At 42.6% G+C, this 23,424-nt stretch overlaps 1 long non-coding RNA gene across 1 annotated transcript; it reads left to right on the forward strand.

Annotated features, from left to right (window-relative positions):
* Positions 1–7: 7 nt before the first annotated feature.
* On the forward strand, positions 8–18,740 carry LOC115095640. The gene is made up of 3 exons (XR_003857834.1): positions 8–97; positions 10,636–10,790; positions 17,440–18,740. It is a non-coding gene; the product is annotated as an uncharacterized LOC115095640 (long non-coding RNA).
* The last annotated feature ends 4,684 nt before the right edge of the window (positions 18,741–23,424 follow it).

Genomic DNA, 23,424 nt, shown 5'->3' on the forward strand with positions numbered 1-23,424 from the left:
GGCCAGGTCTGTGCCGCTGATTGACAGCAGGCTAGATGCGCAGCTTTCCGACGGACACTCTCACGTCTTCAAGGCGAGATGTTCGCGAAGCCTGAAGGTGAATGTAGTTCAAGGAGTTATTCCACCAAGGGCAATGTGCTTCTCTAAATTACACGTCCCATTATGCTCAGGAGATGCTCAGGCGTCTGACTGAAGACCAGGCTGCTATATATCCGTCCTTGAGTTTGGGGAAAGGTGTGGAGGATTTGTGTATGCTAAAGCGAGTTCCTTGATAGGTTATGGTATCGTTTAAAGCAGAGTTTTCCAAACTTATCTCAGTGACTCCACAGCCTGTCTAGTTTTCAGGATTTCAGCAATAAATATGCATGAAATACATTGGACAAACCAAAACGAACTATGCACCCAGCTAAATACTTTGTAAAAGACACTTAAGTATCGATGATAATTCAAACTCACATTCAAAGTGTCCTATTCCACTTTCTCCCTTAAAATTTTTTTCTTTTAAAAAAATCATTGTTATGAACACAGTTCTTTTGATAGAGGAGGTTTTTTCCCCTCAAACAATTTGAAATATACCTTTGGAACATTAAATATAGGACACTTTGAATGTGAGTTTGAAATACATTGGAGGCATCGTCTAGGCAAATTTCATGCGTATTCATTGTGGATATCCTGAAAACCCACTTTGCTGTAGGAGCTCCTCTATGATTGAGTTTTCTTTGCAGAGCAATTCAAGGTCTCCCTATCTATTCCTTATTGGATCAATACTTCCCCAGTTGCTCTATGTACAGGTGACAAAGGGAAAAGGAGGATTCTATGAAGGGCTGAGGTCCATTGTACATTAACAGCCTTGCTGTAACCAGACTCTCAGGTGTGACTTGCTTAGCTGTTCTATGCTCAAAATGTTTGCTATGAAGGTAGAGCAAGTTGCAATGCAGAAGGGAAGAAAACTAGTAGAACAGGAGACCAGAGGGTGGCATTTCCTAACTGACAGGTCAATATAGTAAAGTGTGGCCGCGGTTACCCTGCTTCTAACCCGCTTTCTACTCACAATTTGGCCGCGTTAGCCCAACCCGCGATTCACTAACTCTTTTAACCCATCCTTACCGCCTCTTTAAATCAACGGGAAACCCCTTCCGCCCGCGGCATGTATATGAGATGTAAACGATCGGATTAGCTATTCCCTCCCATACAGTAACGCGCGCCCCGATTATCACTTTTTAAACCTGAAGTTTTGCCGTGTGTTTAACCTGCTAACTTACCGCCTACCCTTACCCCTGCGTTAGAGGCAGGGGTAAGGGTAGGCGGCAAACTTTCCCCCAGCCCTCGCTCACCTGCCTGGCCGGTGAGCGAAAAAGGGGGAGCCCAGTCCTCTCTACCCTCCTCCCGAAGCAACGAAAGCGAAAAAGGAGAAAAGCGACATGTGAAGTGTAACTTACTTTTCTTGCAGCCCTCCTCCGGAGACACACCGCGGTCCCCTGCCTCCCGGGGGCTGCCCCCTGCCTCCCGGGGACAGCCAGCGGCGATAAGACAGCCGGCGGCGAAAGACAGCACGGGTCCTCTGACACGATCGCTCCAGCTGTGGCCACTTCTGCGTGCATTCAGCCTGTGCATGCAATTTGGCCGCTCAAGGCGTGACGTCACTACGTTTGGCATTCGCTGATGCACTGCCTTGAGCGCCCAAATTGCATTCATTCACCTTCGCCGGCGCTCAAGGCAATGCATCAGCGAACGCCGACATCACACGCCGTGACGCCAAACGTAGTGACGTCACGCCTTGAGCGGTCAAATTGCACGCACAGGCTGAATGCACGCAGGAGAAGTGGCCGCAGCTGGAGCGATCGTGTCAGAGGGCCCGTGCAGGCATCCATCTTCGCCGGCGGGGCCGCTTTCGCCGCCGGCTGCCCCCGGGAGGCAGGAGAGCCGCGGTGCGTTTCCGGAGGAGGGCTGCAAGAAAAGTAAGTTACACTTCACATGTCGCTTTTCTCCTTTTTCGCTTTCGTTGCTTCGGGAGGAGGGTAGAGAGGACTGGCAATCCCGAGCGTAGGAGAACCATCCACTTCCTGGTACCTGTCATTTCAAATGTCATTTGAAATGACAGGTACCAGCGCACCCAGGTTACTGTATAGGCGCTGTATAGCGCTCTATACAGTAAAATGGATTGCGCGGGCCTAACCCTTCTCGGACGCTTCTTGGACGCGGCTTGCATTTGCAAGCTATTTAAATACAGTATCGAGCGGTAGGTGAGCCGGACTGTGCGTGCGGCAAACGCAGGTGCGCCCGGCACTAACGCAGCGCTTCCTACCTGCTCCTTACTGTATCGGCCCGTGAGAGAAGTTGGACCCCATGTTTCCTTTGCTGGCCTGGGGCCCAGAAAAAGAGAAGGCAGGATTGAGCATCTCCTCAGTTGAGCCAAAGAGAGAGAATTAGCTGAGAGCTGCTTCTGAAAACGATAGGAGGAGGAAGTGGGTTAAGATGGGGAGCAATGGAAGAGAGACCCCCAGCCTGTTGCACTTCTTATTTTGTGGCCTAGTAGAAAGACTAGGGCGCACTCCATGAAGTTAGCATGGGGCACATTTAAAACTAATCGGAGAAAGTTCTTTTTTACTCAACGCACAATTAAACTCTGGAATTTGTTGCCAGAGAATGTGGTTCGTGCAGTTAGTATAGCTGGGTTCAAAAAAGGATTGGATAAGTTCTTGGAGGAGAAGTCCATTACCTGCTATTAAGTTCACTTAGAGAATAGCCACTGCCATTAGCAATGGTTACATGGAATAGACTTAGGTTTTGGGTACTTGCCAGGTTCTTATGGCCTGGATTGGCCACTGTTGGAAACAGGATGCTGGGCTTCATGGACCCTTGGTCTGACCCAGTATGGCATTTTCTTATGTTCTTATGCCACTGCTATGGGGTACATCCTGTAGTATCTTTTTTGTTGATTCTTTAAAAGGTATCGCAGCTTACTGAGATTCCATTTTTATCCAGAAACAATCCTAGGACTCTGTGCTGGGATTGCCAGCAGTCTTTCTTTCTTTTTTTTTTAGTAAGGGTTGTCCATATTTTGATTAAAGGCAGCACTTAATTTGTGGGAGAACTACCTGGAATGAGGTCTACCACTTCTTTTCAGTTTTAAGAGGCGGAACAGCAGAGGTTCCAGCCCTTTCCCTCCAGGCAATCCCAGGGAAGAGGGATGTGAACTTGGAGCAGAGAGAGCAAAGAAGAGCCACTCTGCTCCTTAATTCAGTCCTCCCTCTCCTATTGTGCAGAGAATAGGAGAGGAGGGTATGATCCTGCAGCAGATATTGCACAAAGAGGAGTTGAATTAATACAAGTTTGAAACTTGTGTTAATTCAATGCCATTTTGTGTCTCATACCCAGGGATTAATTTCTGACAGTACAATGTAGAATAATAATCTGCTTTCATCTCTGACCTGAGGAAGTGGTACAGAGCTGATGGTGTAAATCAGTCCTATGGATAAAGAACAGGCGGGTTGAGCAGTGGTGGACGCTGGGGATGGAGGTTCAATAGAGTAAGGAGGAAGAAGGTTGCACATGTTGCTCATGGTCCTGACCCCTTCCGCCTCAACTCCATAGTTCCACTTCCTTTTATCTACAAATTAAGTCACGATTAAAGGATTGCTTGTTTAGCTTGTGTTAGTATATAGTCCTGGGGGAATTCTGCACTACTGGGGAGCACAGAATTCCCGCAGAATTCCCCTCATGCGCAGTTGCGCAGATTCTGCGCTGAATTCAGCAGGTCATGGCATGCTGCGAGTGAAGGCCGTCCCGCTTGCAGCATGCTGGGGCCTGCTTCATCTTTGCCCTGGGTGGGACGGCTTCCACTCACGGCAAAGATGGAACAGATTCTGCCTGTGTGTGTGTAAGACTGCGAGCCTGGGGTGTGAGAGAGAGCATGGGTGAGGGTGCATGGGTGTGGGTGCCAGAGAGAGGGAGCCTATGTGAGGGTGTGTGTCTGTACAAGAAAGATAGACAACAAAAGGGATGCCACAAAGAAGCCTTTTTCAATTCTTTATTGGAGGAGACGTAAAAAACTGCCCGACTCTGGCTGAGTTTCGCCACATAAAGTGGCTGCCTCAAGGGCTATAGAAAATACATATATAAAAACATTAAATCATAAATACATAAAAAATCATAAAATTATTCAAAACAAACAAATGATCTGGAATAAATAATAAAATTATAAATACGAAAACATGAAATCAATCACATAAATATGACACTTATGAAAACATAAAAACAGAATAAAAGTGACAAAACAATTAAAATAAGCATGTAAACAACATCAATCTGAAAATTGGAAGATATCTGAAAAGTGAGGGCAGGAAAGTTCTATATATATAAAAAAATTAAAAAAAGCTAATAAATAATTCAACATATGTTTTAAAAAATCCGCAACACATGTCTATCTGTAGATAATCTAAAGCTCAAGTCTAAAAAAATTTTTGAAACAAAATTATAAAACGGGGAGGCAAGATGGCCGCCGGATAGGACATCTAGAGAACAAGCTCCGCATCGTTTCTTCTTTTTTCTAATTCAATTAGAAAATGCCTCACACAAAACGTAAGGGGAAAGTCCAGGGAGCATTAACAAGCTCCCCGGTAGTGGACCCTTACCAGCTGCGGATCGAAGGCTTTCTGGCCGGAGCAACTGCGACGCCAATCGGGCTGGTCGCTGGAGGGGAGCTGGGTGAACGAGCAGGCTCCCCCCTGACCCCAGATGTTACTCTAAGCCCGCGAGAGTCGGTCAAACCTACACACCCGGTGCACATGGCGGATTCCACACCCGAGGAGGTTCGGTGTGATTTGCAATTTTTGCCATCGCTCCCTACTTCCCAAGGAGAGGAGTCCTCACTGTTTCTGGAGACGGGTCATGGAGGAGAACAAGTGACCCGTTTGGCTGATGAATCAGCAAGGAATAACAACCGAGAGGCAACACACCAGGAGAGGGGTGAGTCCCATACAGAACCCACAGCTGTTAAAGTGAATATTGGGCAACCGGAGGACATTACCCTCGGAAAAGTTTGGTACGCACTTAAGGCAATAGACTCAGCTTTAAAATCAATTGCACAATCGATCACTGAAATAAAGCAGCAAACACGAGAATTATAAAAAGACTGAGACTATTGAATTGAAATTACAAGACCATGAAGGCAGGATAAGGAAAATGGAGTGTATTCAACAGAACTTTGTAAAATCAGAAATAATAACAGGAAGACGACTGGAAAAGGTGGAGAATAAGAATGTTGAATTTGAGAGTGATCAATTTTCCAGTATTAAGATTAATCTCTCCTGTGGAGCTATTTAAAACTTATATGAAGGAAGTCTTAAAGATACCTGAGACTGCGACTCCAGTATGTACAAGAGCTTACTACTTGCCCCAGGGGGGTTCCGAGGCAGCTCAAGATAATATACCATCAATGGACATTTCTGATCTATTGGAATTGTCCATTGAGACTGAGGTTAAAAATAGGAAAGTATTATTGATATCTTTTGCGTTCTTGTCAGACCGTAATTATGTATTAAAAAAGTTCCTTAGGAATAGATTAGCTCTATTTTATGGAGCAAGGTTGTGGATTTATCCAGATGTTATTAAAATAACTCAGCAACGTAGGAAAGAGTTCCTTACCATGAAACAAAGGGTACTGGATATGGGTGCCCGATATGTCCTAAAGTTTCCATGTAAGTGCTGTATAAGATTCCAAGGGAACAATTATGTATTTTTTGACCCTGTACAGCTGAGGGTTTTCCTATTGGGCCATCCCCCAGAGAATCCTGTTGTGTGACCGATTATGTTTAGGTTGCTCACCTATCCTTTTCCTTAAGTAAATATATTTTGAAATTCCTGTTTAAACTCGTTCTATGTGTACTTGCCTCCGTAATTCTTATATTTAGGAATATATTCGGAAAGAAATTTTTTTCCCCCTTTTTATTTATTGTTTCTGTTTAAGATAAAGAATAATATGATTCCGGAATATGTACCGAAATTCTCATAAAGCTGTATTTCATGATTTAATTGTAGAAAATCTGAAAATAGAAAATAAAAAAAAATAAAATTATAAAATGGCTCTTATTTATTAGAAGTACTTTTGAAACAATAAGATTTATAAGTATGAATATAACACATCTCAATTAGCGTCAGACGTGCTTAAATTACTATCGATTCCATTCATCAACGGTACAATGTACTGTAAAAAATTTAAAAAAAATCATAAATATGAATATAAGTACAATATGATTGTAAAATAATCATTAGAACATAAGCATTGAAAGCCTCATGTCTCTGTCAGAACATGATGGATTTATTTAATTCATAACCAAGGTTTCAATCCCATATTGAGAGTACAAATGACTTCACTACTACTCTAAAAATATTTTCTTTATACAAATATTTAAACAAAACATTTTTTTGCTAACAAAAAACAAATTTATATGAGAGGATATGTAACGAGGAGGCTTAAGCGTTTTAATAAAAAGACCCAACTAAAAAGTGAGAAATCTCGAATACAACTAATGTGTGAAAAATTAGTGAATGTAGTGTCTAAAATAAATAGAGTAATATGGCATAAAACACGGAAGAATAATTAAGTTCAGATGAAAGTGTATCTACTTGCATATAGGATGTGAATAATGTATGTGCGATACTTAAATAGGTATAGATCAAAAACTATGCCTAATATCTATTCAAAAATACTGCATATCGAGGACACTTGCTGTGCATTTAAATAAAGAGTCAATAATTCTGAATCAATAAAAGAAATTACTGAAAAAATATTTAAAACAAATGTCAAAGCATAATACCATACAGTGCCTATATCGATTGGTTTAAAATCGTGTGAGAAGACCTAAAACAAACAATTCAGCCATTTTGTTTAGATTAAAGTGCCAAGAAATGCAAGGTCGGAAAGAATGTGCAAAGAAAGTGAAACCATGTTATATTTAACAATCCAACCACTAAGTAATATGAACACTATTTACCATTTGGCAGCGCACAGCACGGATCATCTCCTCTCTCATCGATTAAGAAGGTTATGCTAGTGAAGCAGTGAGCTTTTAAAGGAGAATCGGCGCCGATCGTGCCAATCGATATAGGCACTGAATGGTATTATGCTTTGACGTTTGTTTTAAATATTTTTTCAGTAATTTCTTTTATTGATTCAGAATTATTGATTCTTTATTTAAATGCTCACCTTTAAATGCTCTCCTTTGTTTGTTTGTTTGTCGCATATGTTATAAAATCTGGGGTCGGCGCGCGCAACGGGGTGCACATTTGTGCAACCTGCGCGCGCCGAGCACAGCGCGCGCTGGCTGTTCCCTCCGAGGCCGCTCCGATTTCGGAGCGGCCTCGGAGGGAACTTTCCTTTGCCCTCCCTCCACCTTCCCCTCCCTTCCCCTACCTAACCCACCCCCCTGGCCCTATCTAAACCCCCCCCCCCTAACTTTGCGTGCGCCGGCCGGCAGCCCCGCTTCGTGTTCCGGTCCCGGGGGCTGGTCCAGAGACCGCGGCCACGTCCCTGGAACACCCCCGGGCCGAAACCACGCCCACGTCACCGCCCCCGAAACGCCGCGTCACGCTGGCCACGCCCCCGGCACGCCCCTTTTAGAAAGCCTTGGGACTTACGCGTGTCCCAGGGCGCGAGTGCCCTACGCGTGTAAATCCGGAAGGATTTACGCGCGCAGGGCTTTTAAAATCCGCCCCTTAATGTACTTATATTCATATTTACGATTTTTTAAAAAAACATTTTTTACATTACATTGTACCGTTGATGAACGGAATCGATAGCAATTTAAGCACATCTGACGCTTATTGAGGTGTGTTATATTCATACTTATAAATCTTATTGTTTCAAAAGTACTTCTAATAAATAAGAGCCGTTTTATAATTTTATTGTTTCAAAAAATTTTTTAGACTTGAGCTTTAGATTATCTACAGATAGACATGTGTTGCGGATTTTTTAAAACATGTTGAATTATTTATTAGCTTTTTATTTATTTTTTATATATTATACAACTTTACTGCCCTCACTTTTCAGATATCTTCCAATTTTCAGATTGATGTTGTTTACATGCTTATTTTAATTGTTTTGTCACTTTTATTCTGTTTTTATGTTTTCATAAGTGTCATATTTATGTGATTGAGTTCATGTTTTCGTATTTATAATTTTATTATTTATTCCAGATCATTTGTTTGTTTTGAATAATTTTATGATTTTTTATGTATTTATGATTTAATGTTTTTATATATGTATTTTCTATAGCCCCTGAAGCAGCCACTATATGTGGCGAAACTCGGCCAGAGTCGGGCAGTTTTTTACGTCTCCTCCAATAAAGAATTGAAAAAGGCTTCTTTTTGGCATCCCTTTTGTTGTCTTCCTTCGGTTCTACTGGATCGCCTACCTTGCTGTTTCTTGGGTCTGTACAAGAAGGATAGCCTGTGTGAAGGGATGTGTGTGTGTGTGAGAGAGAGGGAGCCTATGTGTAGTGGGGGGGGGTGAGCTAGAGAGGGTGCCAATGTGCAGGGGTTTGTGAGAGAGACACATAGGTAGCCTGTGTGAGGCTGTATGCATGAGAGAGAAAGGGAGCCTATGTGGATGTGTGTGCGAGAGAGAGAGAGGGAGCCTGTATGAGGGGATGTGTGTGTGCGCGAGAGAGACAGGGAGCCTGTATGAGGGGATGTGTGTGCAAGAGAGAGAGAGAGGGAGCCTGTACGCGCTGCATGTGTGTGTGTGCGAGAGAGAGAGAAAGGGATCCTGTATGAAGCTATCTTTGTATGCGAGAGAGAGAGAGAGGGATCCTGTATGAAGCTGTCTGTGTATGTGCGAGAGAGAGAGAGAGGGAGCCTGTATGAGGCTTTGTGTGTATGGGAGAGAGAGGGAGCCTGTATGAGAGTGTTTGTGTGTGTGTGTGAGAGAGAGAGAGAGACAGGGAAGCCTGTATGAGGAAATGTGTATGTGTGAGGGGGAACCTGTATGAGGTTGTATGTGTGTGTTGAGGGCGAGAGAGAGCCTGTATGAGGCTGTCTATGTATGTGTAAGAGAGAGAGGGAGCCTGTATGATGTTGTATGTGTGTGCGAGAGAGAGAGGGAGCCTGTATGTGTGTGTGTGTGCGCAAGAGAAACAGGGAGCTTGTTTAAGGAGATATGTGTGTGCGAGAGAGAGAGAGAGGGAGCCTGTATGAGGGGATTTGTGTGTGCAGGAGAGAGAGGGGGAGTCTATGAGGGGGGTGTGTGTGCATGAGAGACAGGGAGCCTGTGTATATATGTGTGAGAAAGAGAGAGGGACAGAGTGAGCCTGTGTGAGGGGATGTGCGTGTGCGAGAGAGAGACAGGGAGCCTGTATGAGGGGGATATGTGTGCGCGAGAGAGAGAGGGAGTCTGTATGAGGGGATGTGTGTGTACGAGAGACACAGGGAGCCTGTATAAGGGGAAGTGTATGTGCGAGAGAGAGAGGGGGAGTCTATGAGGGTGTGTGTATGCATGAGAGAGAGAGGGAACCTGTATGAGGGGGTGTGTATATGCACTAGAGGGAGGGAGCTGGGTATATATGTATGAGAAAGAGAGACGGACAGAGTGAGCCTGTGTGAGGGGCAGTACTGAGAGAGGGGTCAAACTCGAGGTGGAGATAGAGTATAAGGGATTGAGTAGGGATGTGCATTCGTCCTGGTTCGGGGAGCCCGAAACCCGAAGGAATTTTTCCTGATTTTCGGGAAAAATTCATTTTCGGGTTTAGTGCGCACTAACAAAAAAATGTTATCACACACTAACGGGGAGTTAGTGCGCACTAAAACGAAATTCAGATCTCCCCGAATTTTATAGGCCCAAACTGTGGGAAATACAAAATTTCCAGCGGCGGGCCGAAAATCCCTAGGATTGAGCCTAGAGGGGGAGGGGAGAGATACTGACAAGTGGAGGAGTTGGGGTCTGAGAGGGCAAAGTGGCTGAGGGAGTAGGGAGAGTGAGTGGAAGGGAGACTCTTACAGTGAACTTCAAGGGAAATTCTGCACAAAATATTTAAAACTCTGCATCTTTTAAGTACCTGAATGTAAACCGAGGTGATATCCCGATTAAGATCGAATGTCGGTATATAAAAATAATAAATAAATAAATAAATAAATAAAAATAATACGTTTTTCTGTATTACATCTTAAATTAAGTACTTAAAGACTCATGTATATTGTGTTATTTTGACCAATATAAAGTATGCAGAATTTTGCAGGATTTTAAGTTTTTGTGCACAGAATTTTAAATTTTTTTGCGCAGAATTCCCCAGAAGTAGGTATAGAAATGATGATTTTCTGTATTTAAATAGTGACTGTCAAAGTTCACTAGAGAACTTTTTAAACTCATATATTGCAGAGAGACTATGATGATTATGTTTTTATATTCTTTGTACTTTCTGCTTAACAGCAGGGCTGGCGCGTCCATTAGGTGAACTAGGTGGTCGCCTAGGGCGCTAACCTTTAGGGGGCGCCAAAGAGCAGCAACCAACAAGGACATTGAATTTTACGTTCTAGGAAAACAAATAAGCATAGGGTAACTTGCTGATGTGACAGTTACTACTCTTAACCAAAAAGCCTTATTCTTGTGATGTAACTCCAACATTTCTCTCTGCTTCACAGGGTAGCAAACGTAGGCGGTTGCCTATGGTGCTGACCCTTGGGGGGTGCCGAAGAGCAGCCAGGTGGTGCCGAGAGAGGAGTAGAGATTCGTCGGGCCACGAGAGATGCACGCTGCTCGCAGCCCTGTGAAGCAAATAGTGGGCGGCGCAAATGAGGTAGGAGGAGTCGGGCTCGAGACCAGTGGGGGCGGCATGAACAAGGTGGGGTGTGGTGTGGCACAAGGCAGAAGTCGCTTAGGGCACCTACTACCCTTGCACCGGCCCTGCTGCTTCAACGACAAGAGATAACGGGGAATTGGACTCTGACAACAACCAACAAGGGCCCTGACTTTAAAGGTTTGGGAAACTAAGTATGGGGGTAACTTGTATGCCAAGGCAGATGCCACCCCCTGATGCTACCATTATAGGGGAGAACTGAATGGCGCAGCTGATGCTACCATGAGCTTGCTGGGCAAATTGGATGGACCATTTGGTCCTTTTCTGCTGTCATTTCTATGTTTCTTTGTTTCTATGTATGATGGATTCTGCATGCATAATTTAGAACACTAAAAATGGCATTCTTCTTTGTCCTGCCAGACCAGAGTCCCTGTGGATTTTCCCTCCTACCAGCAGAGGGGAGCAGAGTGTGAGACTTCTTCCTGTGACATCACCTGTATATAAGCTGGCCCAGCAGGGAGCATGTCAGTAGTCTCTGCCTTCAGCAGATAGTGAAGGGCAGCCAGAAGGCAACTGGTCCAGCAGGGCAACAGCCTTCCCTAAGGTCACTTTCCCTGTATGCCAGGGCTGGAGTGGAGAAGTTCAGTGGTACTACAGCTTCCATAGGTTTGCTCTACCCGCCCCAGAACAACCAGATGTTCTGATCTCCTGGTCCTTCCATTGAAACCTGCAAATTGTAAGTAGAAAAGAAAAGAAACCTGGTCTGTAGCACCTTGAGAGCTCCCGCAGGTATGGACAGTAAAGGCAGGAAGTGTCAAGGTGTGGGGCCCGATTCCCACTGAGGGTAACAGGCTCCTTGAGCCGCAACTTTGATGGGGAAAAGCAGCCGCCGGTGGAGGGTGGGAGGTGGGGCCAGCCTTTGTGGGCAGCGTGCTACGACAAGTGCATCCTTCCCGGCACTGCTAGAGCTGGCGTCGAGATGCACACATCACTCCTCCACGGCATCGGATGGAAGGGCAGGCCCAGCAAAGCAGTGTCCAAAGTCGGGTGCACCACAGGAGGAGGAAGACATGGAATTCTCCACAGACTTCATCATGACATTATGTCAGGACTACTGCCAGATGAACAGGAGGAAAACAGGCACCAGGGAACATCAGGAAGGAGAAGGAAAAGGGAAGCCTTTATGGGAGGAATGGAGACCTGCAGGGCAGGAAGAGGATAAGGAAGTCTCCTCTCAGGATGAAGCAATGGGGGGGGGGGGAGGAGGGACATCAGAGACTCGGCAGTATGCCTTTTTAGGCCGGAAGAGCTTGGGACACTCAATGCAAATGTCTCACAGGTGCTGAGCTTAAAAGACGAGCAGGCCAGGGCACCCAAGATGAAGGATATACCTATTTTGACAGGGATTAAGAAGCCCACCAAGGCTTTCCCAATCCTCTCAATAATTCAAAATATGCTGACAGCAGTGTGGGAGGTCCTAGAATCTAAACTGAGAAGCCAAAGGACCATGCAAAGACTGTACCTGGTTGAGTAACAGAACAAGGACAGGTTACTGAACCTCCCAAGGGAAGCTGTGGCTATCTTGGCACTGGTCAAGAAGAACACGATTCCCATAGAAGGGGGAGCGGCTCTGAAGGATCCAAGGTTAGAAAGGTGGAGACACTTTTAAAAAAGGCCTTTGGGTTTTTATTCCTGGCACTGCAGGCAGCAATTTGCAGAGGTTACTTAGCAAGGGCATTGGTGATCTGGGCCCAGAAAGACAATCTTGAGCTGGAGGGAGCAGGTTCCAGGAGGAGCGCTGCAGATTGCAGCCTGCTCGTCGGTGGCAGTCTTTGTGGCAGATATGGTGTATCACCTGATAAGGTTATCAGCCAAGCAAGACCCAATGGAAGTTATGGCAAGGCACCTCCTACGGCTGAAGAGTTGGGCAGCAGATTCAGCCTAAACCACAGGGTGGGAGCCTAGAAATAGTGGCCAAGGGATTATAGACAGCCCAAGGCTGGTAAAAGACCAGACGACTGCCCAATAAGACCTCCTGGGAGAATGCAGCCCTTTCGGGGAAACAGTTCACAAGGGAAAGTAATGCCCAAAGCCCATTGAATGGGAAAAACACACAATGATGGGGCAGGCCCATTCTCACTAACCCCGGTAGGGTGCAGGCTGCAGGAATTCTATCATCAGTGGGCCAACGTTATACAAGACCAGTGGGTCTTAGATATTATTCAGAGAGGCTATTACCTGGGGTTGAAGTTTCCCATAAAGGAGGCTTTTATCACCTTACCATTCAAAGAAAACAAAAGATAGGCAGTAATACAAACCCTGCAGAGGTTAATTCATTTACGAATGATCACACTGGTGCCAGATAGATAGTACGCAAACATATTCCATTTATTTTATAGTTTCAAAAAAAGGAAGGAAACTATCGGCCAGTGCTGAATCTCAAAGGGGCAAACAGAGTAGTGATTACCTCTCACTTCTAAATGAAGTCCCTGGTGACAGTAAAGGCAGCTGTAAGGAAGGGAGCGCTTCTGTCATCTGAGACCTTTCGGAAGCATATCTGCATGTACCCATCAGGAAAGACTTCCAGCGCTGCCTTCGCTTCAAGATTACAGGGGAGTACTATCAGTTCAGAGCACTACTGTTTGGGCTGCGATCAGCCCCAAGGACATTCACAAAGGTGATGGTAGCAGTGGCAGCCTTTCTATGAAAGGAGGGAATCAAGGTACAGCCATATTTGGATGACTGGTTGATAAGGGCCGATTCACTCCAACTCATTCTAAGTGATCAAATGAGTCGTACAGGCACTAGAGAGTCTAGAATGGGTCGTGAACAGAGCGAAAAAGCCAGATCCACCCAGCACAAATGTTGATCTATTTGGGAGTCCACTTTGACACAAATACAGAGAGAGTGTATCTAACCAAGAAGAGGATGCAGAAGCTCCAGGGACAGATAAGAGCCTTGCTGAAATTTAGTTTACCCGTATGCATGGAGGTACCTACAGATTCTAGGCTCAATGGCAACAGCGATAGGAATAGTACCATGGGCAAGAGCGCACATGCATCTGCTGCATGTGGCCTAGTTCAACAGATGGTCTTTACAAAGTCAGGAATAAAAGAAGATCCAGTTGACATACCAGATCAAAAAGAGCCTAGGCTGATGGTTATCCTTGAGCAATTTGTTTAGAAAGACCAGCCTCTAAGCCCCACAGTGGACAACAGTAGCAATATACGCAAGTCGGTTAGGTTGGGGAGCACAATGCTAGGGACAAATAATGCAGGGAACATGGTCTCAGCAGAAAACAGATTCTTCATAGACCTGCTGGAATTGAGAGCAATCAGATTAGCCCTGGAACTACAGAGTGCAGTTGTAAAACAAAGCAGTACGGGTTCACTCAGACAATGCCACAGTGTTAGCATATATAAACAAGCAAATAGGAATGAAAAGTGTAGGACTGACTAGAGAAGCAGCCCTGATAATGTCAATAGCTGAAAGGGATTTTCTAGACATCTTGGCAGTCCACATAGCAGGAGCAGACAACATCCAGGAAGACTTCCTCAGCCATCAAATAAGAACATAAGAACATGCCATACTGGGTCAGACCAAAGGTCCATCAAGCCCAGCATCCTGTTTCCAACAGTGGCCAAATCAGGATACAAGAACCTGGCAAGTACCCCAAAACTAAGTCTATCCCATGTTACTGTTGCTAGTAAAAGCAGTGGCTATTTCTAAGTAATCTTAATTAATAGAAGGTAATGGACTTCTCCTCCAAGAATTTATCCAGTCCTTTTTTAATCCCAGCTACACTAATTGTAGTAACCACATCCTCTGGCAACAAATTCCAGAGTTTATTTGTGCGTTGAGTGAAAAAGAACTTTCTCCGATTAGTTTTAAATGTGCCACTTGCTAACTTCATGGAGTGTCCCCTAGTCCTTCTATTATCCGAAAGAGTAAATAACCAATTCACATTTACCCGTTCTAGACCTCTCATGATTTTAAACACCTCTATCATATCCCCCCTCAGCCGTCTCTTCTCCAGGCTGAACAGTCTTAACCTCTTTAGTCTGATCTCATAGGGGAGCTGTTCCATCCCCTTTATCATTTTGGTCGCCCTTCTCTGTACTTTCTCCATCGCAACTATATCTTTTTTGAGATGCGGCGACCAGAATTATACACAGTATTCAAGGTGCGGTCTCACCATGGAGCGATACAGAGGCATTATGACATTTTACGTTTTATTAACCGTTCCCTTCCTAATAATTCCTAACATTCTGTTTGCTTTTTTGACTGCTGCAGCACACTGAGCCGACAATTTCAAAGTATTATCCACTATGATGCCTAAAACCTTTTCCTGGGTGGTAGCTCCTAATATGGAACCTAACATTGTGTAACTATAGCATGGGTTATTTTTCCCTATATGCATCACTTTGCAATTATCCACATTAAATTTCATCTGCCATTTGGATGCCCAATTTTCCAGTCTCACAAGGTCTTCCTGTAATTTATCACAATCCGCTTGTCATTTAACTACTCTGAATAATTTTGTATCATCTGCAAATTTGATTACCTCACTCGTCATACTCCAGATAATTTATAAATATATGAAAAATACAGGTCCCAATACAGATCCATGAGGCACGCCACTGCCCACTCCCTTCCACTGAGAAAATTGTCCATTTAATCCTATTCTCTGTTTCCTGTCTTTTAGCCAGTTTGTAATCCACGAAAGGACATCGCCACCTAACCCATGACTTTTTATATTTCCTAGAAGCCTTCTGAAAATCCAAATACTCTACATCTACCAGTTCACCTTTATCTACATGTTTATTAACGCCTTCAAAAAAGTGAAGCAGATTTGTGAGGCAAGACTTGCCTTGGGTAAAGCCATGCTGACTTTGTTCTATTAAACCATGTCTTTCTATATGTTCTGTGATTTTGATATTTAGAACACTTTCCACTATTTTTCCTGGCACTGAAGTCAGGCTAATTGGTCTGTAGTTTCCCGGATCGCCCCTGGAGCCCTTTTTAAATATTGGGGTTACATTAGCTATCCTCCAGTCTTCAGGTACAATGGATAATTTTAATGATAGGTTACAAATTTTTACTAATAGGTCAGTTTTTAGTTCCTTCAGAACTCTGGGTGTATACCATCCGGTCCAGGTGATTTACTACTCTTCAGTTTGTCAATCAGGCCTACCACATCTTCTAGGTTCACCGTGATTTGGTTCAGAGGTATAGACGGACCCAAAAAACAAAGCGGTAGCCGATCCAGTAGGCTGTTTAACAGTGAAGACCATAGGAATCGGATGATGAAAAGCCCTTTATTAAAATGCCCGACTCTAGCCGAGTTTTGCTCTTTTTACACAGAGCTGCCTCAGGGGCAACTGGAAATAGACATATAAATAATTAAAAACAAAATAAATGACATATGTAAATATACATACTTAAAATGTACAGTACTTAAAATAAAACATATATATATGTCATAAAATAATCATGTCTTAAAACTAAATAATTCAAAATTAAAAACAATTATATATATAAAAAATATATGTATAAACTTTTAAATACAATAAATAAGTAAATACAATAAATAAATACAATAAATAAAAAGACAACATATATATGTGTGTAACAGACATCAAAATGGTACAAAAGTGGAATCAGAGCAAACGATGTTCTGGACCGAAGTGATGTAGAGGAATTGGAGAGGCTGACTTTGTGTCATTAATGATTGAGAAATATTCAAATATTATTGACATATATATGTTGTCTTTTTATTTATTGTATTTAAAAGTTTATACAAGTTTATACATATATTTTTTTTATATATAATTGTTTTTAATTTTGAATTATTTAGTTTTAAGACATGATTATTTTATGACATATATATATATATCTATATGTTTTATTTTAAGTACTGTACATTTTAAGTATGTATATTTACATATGTCATTTATTTTGTTTTTAATTATTTATATGTCTATTTCCAGTTGCCCCTGAGGCAGCTCTGTGTAAAAAGAGCGAAACTCGGCCACAGTCGGGCATTTTAATAAAGGGTTTGTCATCATCCGATTCCTAGTGTCTTCACTGTTACACTGCAGAGGTATATGCACTGTGATATCAATTTGCTCTGTCTCCATCTGCTGGTAGAGGTGCATAACCTACTTGTTCTGATTTCATCTGACTGTCCTAAAGAAAAGGAAATTATCTTGTAAGTAGTCATTTTTCATTACAGATTACCAACAATAGGTCTGCAGTTTCATTTTTCAGTTCTTTCAGTACTCAGGGATGTATACCATCTGGTCCAAGTCATTTGCTACTCTTTAGTTTGTCAATTTGCCCTAGTACGTCTTCTAGATTCAATGAGTTTTGCTTCATTTATTTTATTTATATTCCACACTTCAAAATGGATTACATTCAGATACAGTAAGTATTTCCCTATTCCCAGAGGGCTTACCTGTGGCAATTTCTCTGAATCATCACTTTTAAGTATCACTTGTGAAATGGATATCTGCTTTACAATTTCCTCAGTAAAGTCCAAAGCAAAGAATAATTCAGTCTCTCTTCTATGGCCTTGTCCTCCGTTAGTGCACCTATTACCCCTCAATTATCTAATGGTCATCTAATGGTCCTACTGATTTCCTTGCAGGCTTTGATTTTGGACATCCTGAAAACCAACCATGCATGCAGAACTTGAGGACCAGAATTCACCTTTCTGAAACAGATGGATACAACTGGCACTCTCCCACCTCCTCCCCTTCCCTGACATTCCTTTTCTCCCATATTTCTTCTAGCTCTCTCTCCCCTCCCTTCCCCATGGGCTGCTTTAACTCTCCCCCACCTCTCCTCACCTCTTCCCTTCCCCTCCCCATATCCTTTTACTTGTCCCCCTCAACCCCTCTCTCACTATTCTGTTCATGTGTACATCCTTTCATTTGTCCTACATCTCCTTTTCCCTCCCATCTTACCTCCATCTGATCTCATGGTAAATAAATCAGAAGGCCAGCAGCATGGTGACTGTGCAGGACCAAGTGTTCCAGAGCTCTGCAGCTCCCCTATGTCACCTCCCATGCTTCTTGTTCAGAAATGAAGAATGTAGGGAAGGTAGAAAGATGCAGTTATGGTAACTCTTGCTGTGACCTCCAATGCTGGAGAATTCAGTCTAGCAGCAGCCTGGCAAGTGAGAAAGTGGAGGAGGAGAGGGTCCCATGGAAGCAGTAAGACTTTTCTTTGGTAGCAGGCAAGAGATCTCAACCAAGCCGCAAACACTTCTCCTCCTTACCAGCTTGCAGTGCATGGAATTCAGGTAGCGTACTTGACTACCCCATTTCAGGATCTGGGCACCAGCATTGACAAAGTGCCTGTAAAACTTTCAGCCCTGGACTATTTGTAGAGTTCATGAGCAGTATGTTAATAATGATGGCAAGAGTTTCAATAACTAACATATAATTTTGTGGTTTGAGAAAATCTCATCTTTCAGTCATAGCTATTGAGAATATATCCTTTACCTAATTATCACCCATACAACCTCTGTGAAATGTCTGTCTATGTTCTGTATATTATGTTTATTAACTTTGTATTCAACCTTTATATCCACAGAAGACTGTTTTCCCATTAATCTGTATTTGAAGAATAATAATATAACATGTGAGGCACATAGTTGCATGAAATACAGAGCATAAACTGACAATTATAATTGGGTTTATCTTACTAAGGGTCTCATTTTCAAAGGAGTTTACCGTGCGCGATAAATTCGCAAATCGCGATAACGGCTGTTATCGCGATTTGCGAATGCAAATTTGTCAGGGGGCAGAGTATATGCAAAGCTATCGTGTGCGGCGAAACAGCCGCAGTGTTAGCACGGCTGCTATCGCGGATAATAGCTACAACCCTGAGATTTGCGTTACGGGGCCACTAAAGGGTTATCACGGTCCACGATAGTCCCGGACAGCCTGTTTCAGGCTCCGGAGGGGGGGGGGGGGGGGGGAGAGAGAGAGAGAGAGAGAGAGAGAGAGAGAGAGAGAGAGAGAGAGAGAGAGAGAGAGAGAGAGACTTGCTATAGTGCCTATGCCCTAGACAGGTATTTTAACCCCTATGGGAGGGCCACCTACTAACTCGGGGTGGGGATTAGGTATGAGCGTCGGGGGTTGGGGGCCACTTTCGCATTCCACATGAGACCTACGGACAGAACAGTGGTCTCTAGTGCAGATTTGCTGGCCGTCGGAGTGAGGACGCTCACTCCAAGAAGTGGTTTGGGCAACGTTCTCTCCACCTAGCTTGATGGACACTCTACCTGGGCAACAACAAGCTAGGTGGAGAGAATGTTGCCCAAACCACTTCTTGGAGTGAGCGTCCTCACTCCGACGGCCAGCAAATCTGCACTAGAGAGCACTGTTCTGTCCGTAGGTCTCATGTGGAATGCGAAAGTGGCCCCCAACCCCCGACGCTCATACCTAATCCCCACCCCGAGTTAGTAGGTGGCCCTCCCATAGGGGTTAAAATACCTGTCTAGGGCATAGGCACTATAGTAAGTCTCTCTCTCTCTCTCTCTCTCTCTCTCTCTCTCTCTCTCTCTCTCTCTCTCTCTCTCTCTCTCTCTCGGGAGCCTGAAACAGGCTGTCCGGGACTATCGTGGCCCGCGATGATTGAAGTGCAAAAACCGGCAAATATCGTGCACTGCGATGAAACACCGAAAGAATCATCGCACACTGGGAAAACATCGCGTGCGGTGCTAATGTTTTCACGAATGGCGAAAACATCGCCGCACGCGATGTTTCCCCACTGCACGAAAGAAGCCTCATTTGCATTGGTAACGCCCCCTAATGCGTTACCAATGCGATATTTGAAAATGAGGCCCTAAGTCATAACAAATTGATAAATGAGGTTCTTTTGCAATATTAATTTAGATGGCAAAACAGTTCCTGAAACAGTTATTTCCATTAAAACAATCTGTTCTGCTTAGCAGTCCCTCCAGCTCCTTCATAAACATGATTTTAGAACAGTCCTTCAAGCACTCATTTTCTCAAAAATCAACTACTGCAACGACTTATTATTAGGCCTCCCTGTCTCCACCACCAGACCCCCTTCAACTTTTGCAAAATTCAGCCGCCAGAATACTAACAAATACCAAGAAAATTGAACATATAACTCCAATTCTAAAGGAATTACAGTGGCTTCCAATTATATATCGTATTAATTTCAAAACTCTATCATTAATTCACAAGACACTTTATAATGACAAAGTAGAATGGCTTACTGCAGTTCTCCACTTCCACATTCCACAGAGAAATACAAGATCAACAAGTAATGGGACTCTACCTATCCCTTCCTCCAAATCAGCACGCCTAAACACAGTAAGACAAAAAGCTATATCAATTGCAGGACCACAGTTATGGAACTCCTTACCGCAAGATTTAAGATTTGAACCAAATATTAGAACATTTAAGAAGGGCATAAAAACCTGGCTCTTTCAACAAGCATTTACATAATATTCGAAGACAGACATAATTCCTCACGCTCAATGACTTTTTTAGTCACCTATTTTATTGTATTTTTAAGAAGCTTTATTAAGAATTCTAAATGTATTTTTGTGATTTTTAAACATAATATTGTAACTTATTGTTTTATTTTTCAATTGTGTATGTTATAATTATTGTAAACCGATGTGTTTCCCACGAACGTCGGTATATAAAAACAAATAAATAAATAAATAAGGTGTTGTGCCTTTCTGAAGGAGCCTTCAGGAAATGCTCCCTATTCCAGAGTTCACTGTGCTAAGCTGTGACTGTATGCCATGATGACCATAGGGACAAGGGGAAAAACGAAAGTCTGATCTCTTTCTCACAGGCTGAATAAGACCAATGTAAGCTCCGAGCCATGAGCTGAAGATGGTCACTAATTGGCCTCTGGTTAAGAATGGGAACATGTTTAGGATGGGGGAAGAGGTTAACAGCCTGACATCTGACCCTTCAGAAGGATTAAACCCATTTAAAAATAAAGGACAGTTCCCTTGCACTTTCTTTGGTACTGATTGTTTCATCACTTGTTTCAGTTTCTGAAGTAGCCTTGCTTTTGTACTGTAATTTGCAGTTTATTTTACTTTTTATGTAAAGCTATCTGAAACTTCAGTTTTGGAGTCGGGGGGTTCCTCAGGGAAGATGTTAACTGTTCTTTGTCTTCTTGGTACGGTGCCTTTCTCTTTGTCATTGGCCTGAGGCTGAGAGCGGCTTCGGTCCTAAAGTTTGCAAGAGCTTTGTCTTTTGTGACGTCTCCTGCGTCAGGTAATCCGATTTGAGTTCCTATATGACTCAGATTTATGCTGACTGGCTGCTAAAAGTTATCCTCTGTCATGGAAGGTAGCTTGAATTCATTTTGAAAATAAAGAAATAAAAATGGTAGACAGACAGAGTGAGTAAATCATGCCCCTAGGCATCACAAGCAACTACTGTACTGTCCAGGAGGCTGTACCCTGAGAAAGAAGTAAAGAACTTGCATCTAGACTCAGCTGCTTGCCAGACTCCTGAGTGCTTAGTTACCAAGCACAAACAAAACAGCCAAACCCGTGGACAGACTGACTGATTGCAGAAAGGAGCATTTGTGACCATAAAGACCTGAATGCCTGGATTCATGAGAGCAACCTGTTTGGGACTACACTAGTTGCACCATCTATCAAAAATCAACACAGGTAGTTCGCTCTCACTTTTATTTCTGGCATTTTGGATGAATGTTTGGTGAAAGTTCAATCATTTTTCAGTTACTGGAAAAAAAAATATTTAGGATGCTCTTGAGAATTTAGAAGAAAATGTTGGGGGGAGGGTTTTGCATTGTATATTGCAAACATCCATTGCTGCAAGGGTTTTTAAATAGGTAGAAATATTATTTGGATAATTTATCAGAAGGTTAGATGAGAATTTATTTTTCGCTTGAAAGTGATAAAGAAACCAAACAAGGGCCATATTCGGGAAAATACTGTTTTCCCTTTCTGTGCCTGTGCAAAAGGACTTTATTGAGTAAGGCTCTTGGAGGTGTTTGCATTCATAGTTTAGTAAAACAACTTCCACTTCCGAACACAATTTTTCCATGAATACTAGACACACAGAGTTGTTTCAAAAGCAAACACAGCAAATGTTTGAGCAAATGGTGATGATCCATTTGCACATTTATTTCCAACAAATATACAGAGTAAATTCAGACCACACAGATACCCATGGAACCTGGCTAGAGGCTTAAACATTTCTTTATTTGAAAACCGTGCCCTCCGTGTTTAAATTTTGTTTGTACATCGATCAGGAAAAGAGGCTCATGGTGGGGAGATAGATTGTAAACTGTCAATTGAACAAGTGACCAGTCAAATTTGAACTTTAAAACAGCTTGACAGTCACCACACAGAAAACGTCTGAGGGGTTAACCTTCATCTAGCAGATTGTGAGCAGAGCTGACTCTCATGCAGTCAATTAACTAATTGGTTAAAACTTTCCTTCTGTGCCTTCCCTCCATAATAAATTAGAAAAATGGACTGACCTAAGGAAGATTTGAGAGACTTTCTTACTGCAGATGGGATTTTTTAACAATCAAACAGAATAGCTGAAAACTCATGTGCTTGATACTGAAATGCACATTAAAGTAAATTTCACTCTCCGTTAATTATAACTATTCCCTCAGATCAGGCTTAACATATTATTTTAGATCTGAACTTTCTCTAGGCCTATTAAGGTAAACACATGGCCATAATTGCTATACTGCAATTATGTCATAGTCTAGTAGTATTTATGAATGCTTATTCCTTGTCCAGAACTGTGGATAGGTGGGTTAGAAATTTTAAAAAAAATAAATTGGTGGTTTTGTAATGTAACCCAGTACAAACTGGATATCTAACAAAAGTGAGAACACCTCACTATTCACAATAGAAAGAAAAGAGGTGGAAAGCAAAAATCTGAGTGATGCAAATAAAGGTTTAAGTGTTGGTCATCACATTTTGGGCACCAGTTTCAAGATAAGTACAAATTTTGATTATTCATTTTTGAGTTTTATGGCTAGGATTACTAAAATATTTATAAAATTGCATTGAGGTTTGGTGGATGGCGTGACATCAGTGCTAGTGTCTGATCGCTGCTTGAGGCCCATTGTGGACGAGAGGCAGTAGATTACATCAATTTAGCACATTTTTTCTGATATCATTCCTCTATGATATTCTAAACCAGATTTTTGCTTTCTACCTCTTTTTTGGTTTTCTATTTTGCAATGTAACCACCATGTCTGGATGATAATATTTTCTGCAAATTATGGGAAAGTAATTTTGTTTGGATTTTGTTTTTTATCCATCGAGATTCTTAGTAAGTCATTTACTTGTTGTCTTGGTCGCAAGCATAAGCTTACTGATCACAGTTTCATAGTTGCAATTTTGGTGGTGAAATCTGTTACCCCTTTAGTCTTAGAGGATATTCCCTTGTTTTGTTTGTAGCTTATTCAGTACAAAGATTATCTCTAAAATCTCTGTCGCATTCACTGACATTTGTATAGTGTAAATAAATCTCCTTTTCAATATGTTTTTTCTAATATAAATAGTCCCCATTTGGACATTCTTTCAGCACATGTTATCTCTTGCTCTTTTATAAGTATAGGGGCTTTTCTTTAT

Source organism: Rhinatrema bivittatum, chromosome 7, assembly GCF_901001135.1.
Source record: "Rhinatrema bivittatum chromosome 7, aRhiBiv1.1, whole genome shotgun sequence".
In the NCBI taxonomy this organism is placed as follows: Eukaryota; Metazoa; Chordata; class Amphibia; order Gymnophiona; family Rhinatrematidae; genus Rhinatrema; species Rhinatrema bivittatum.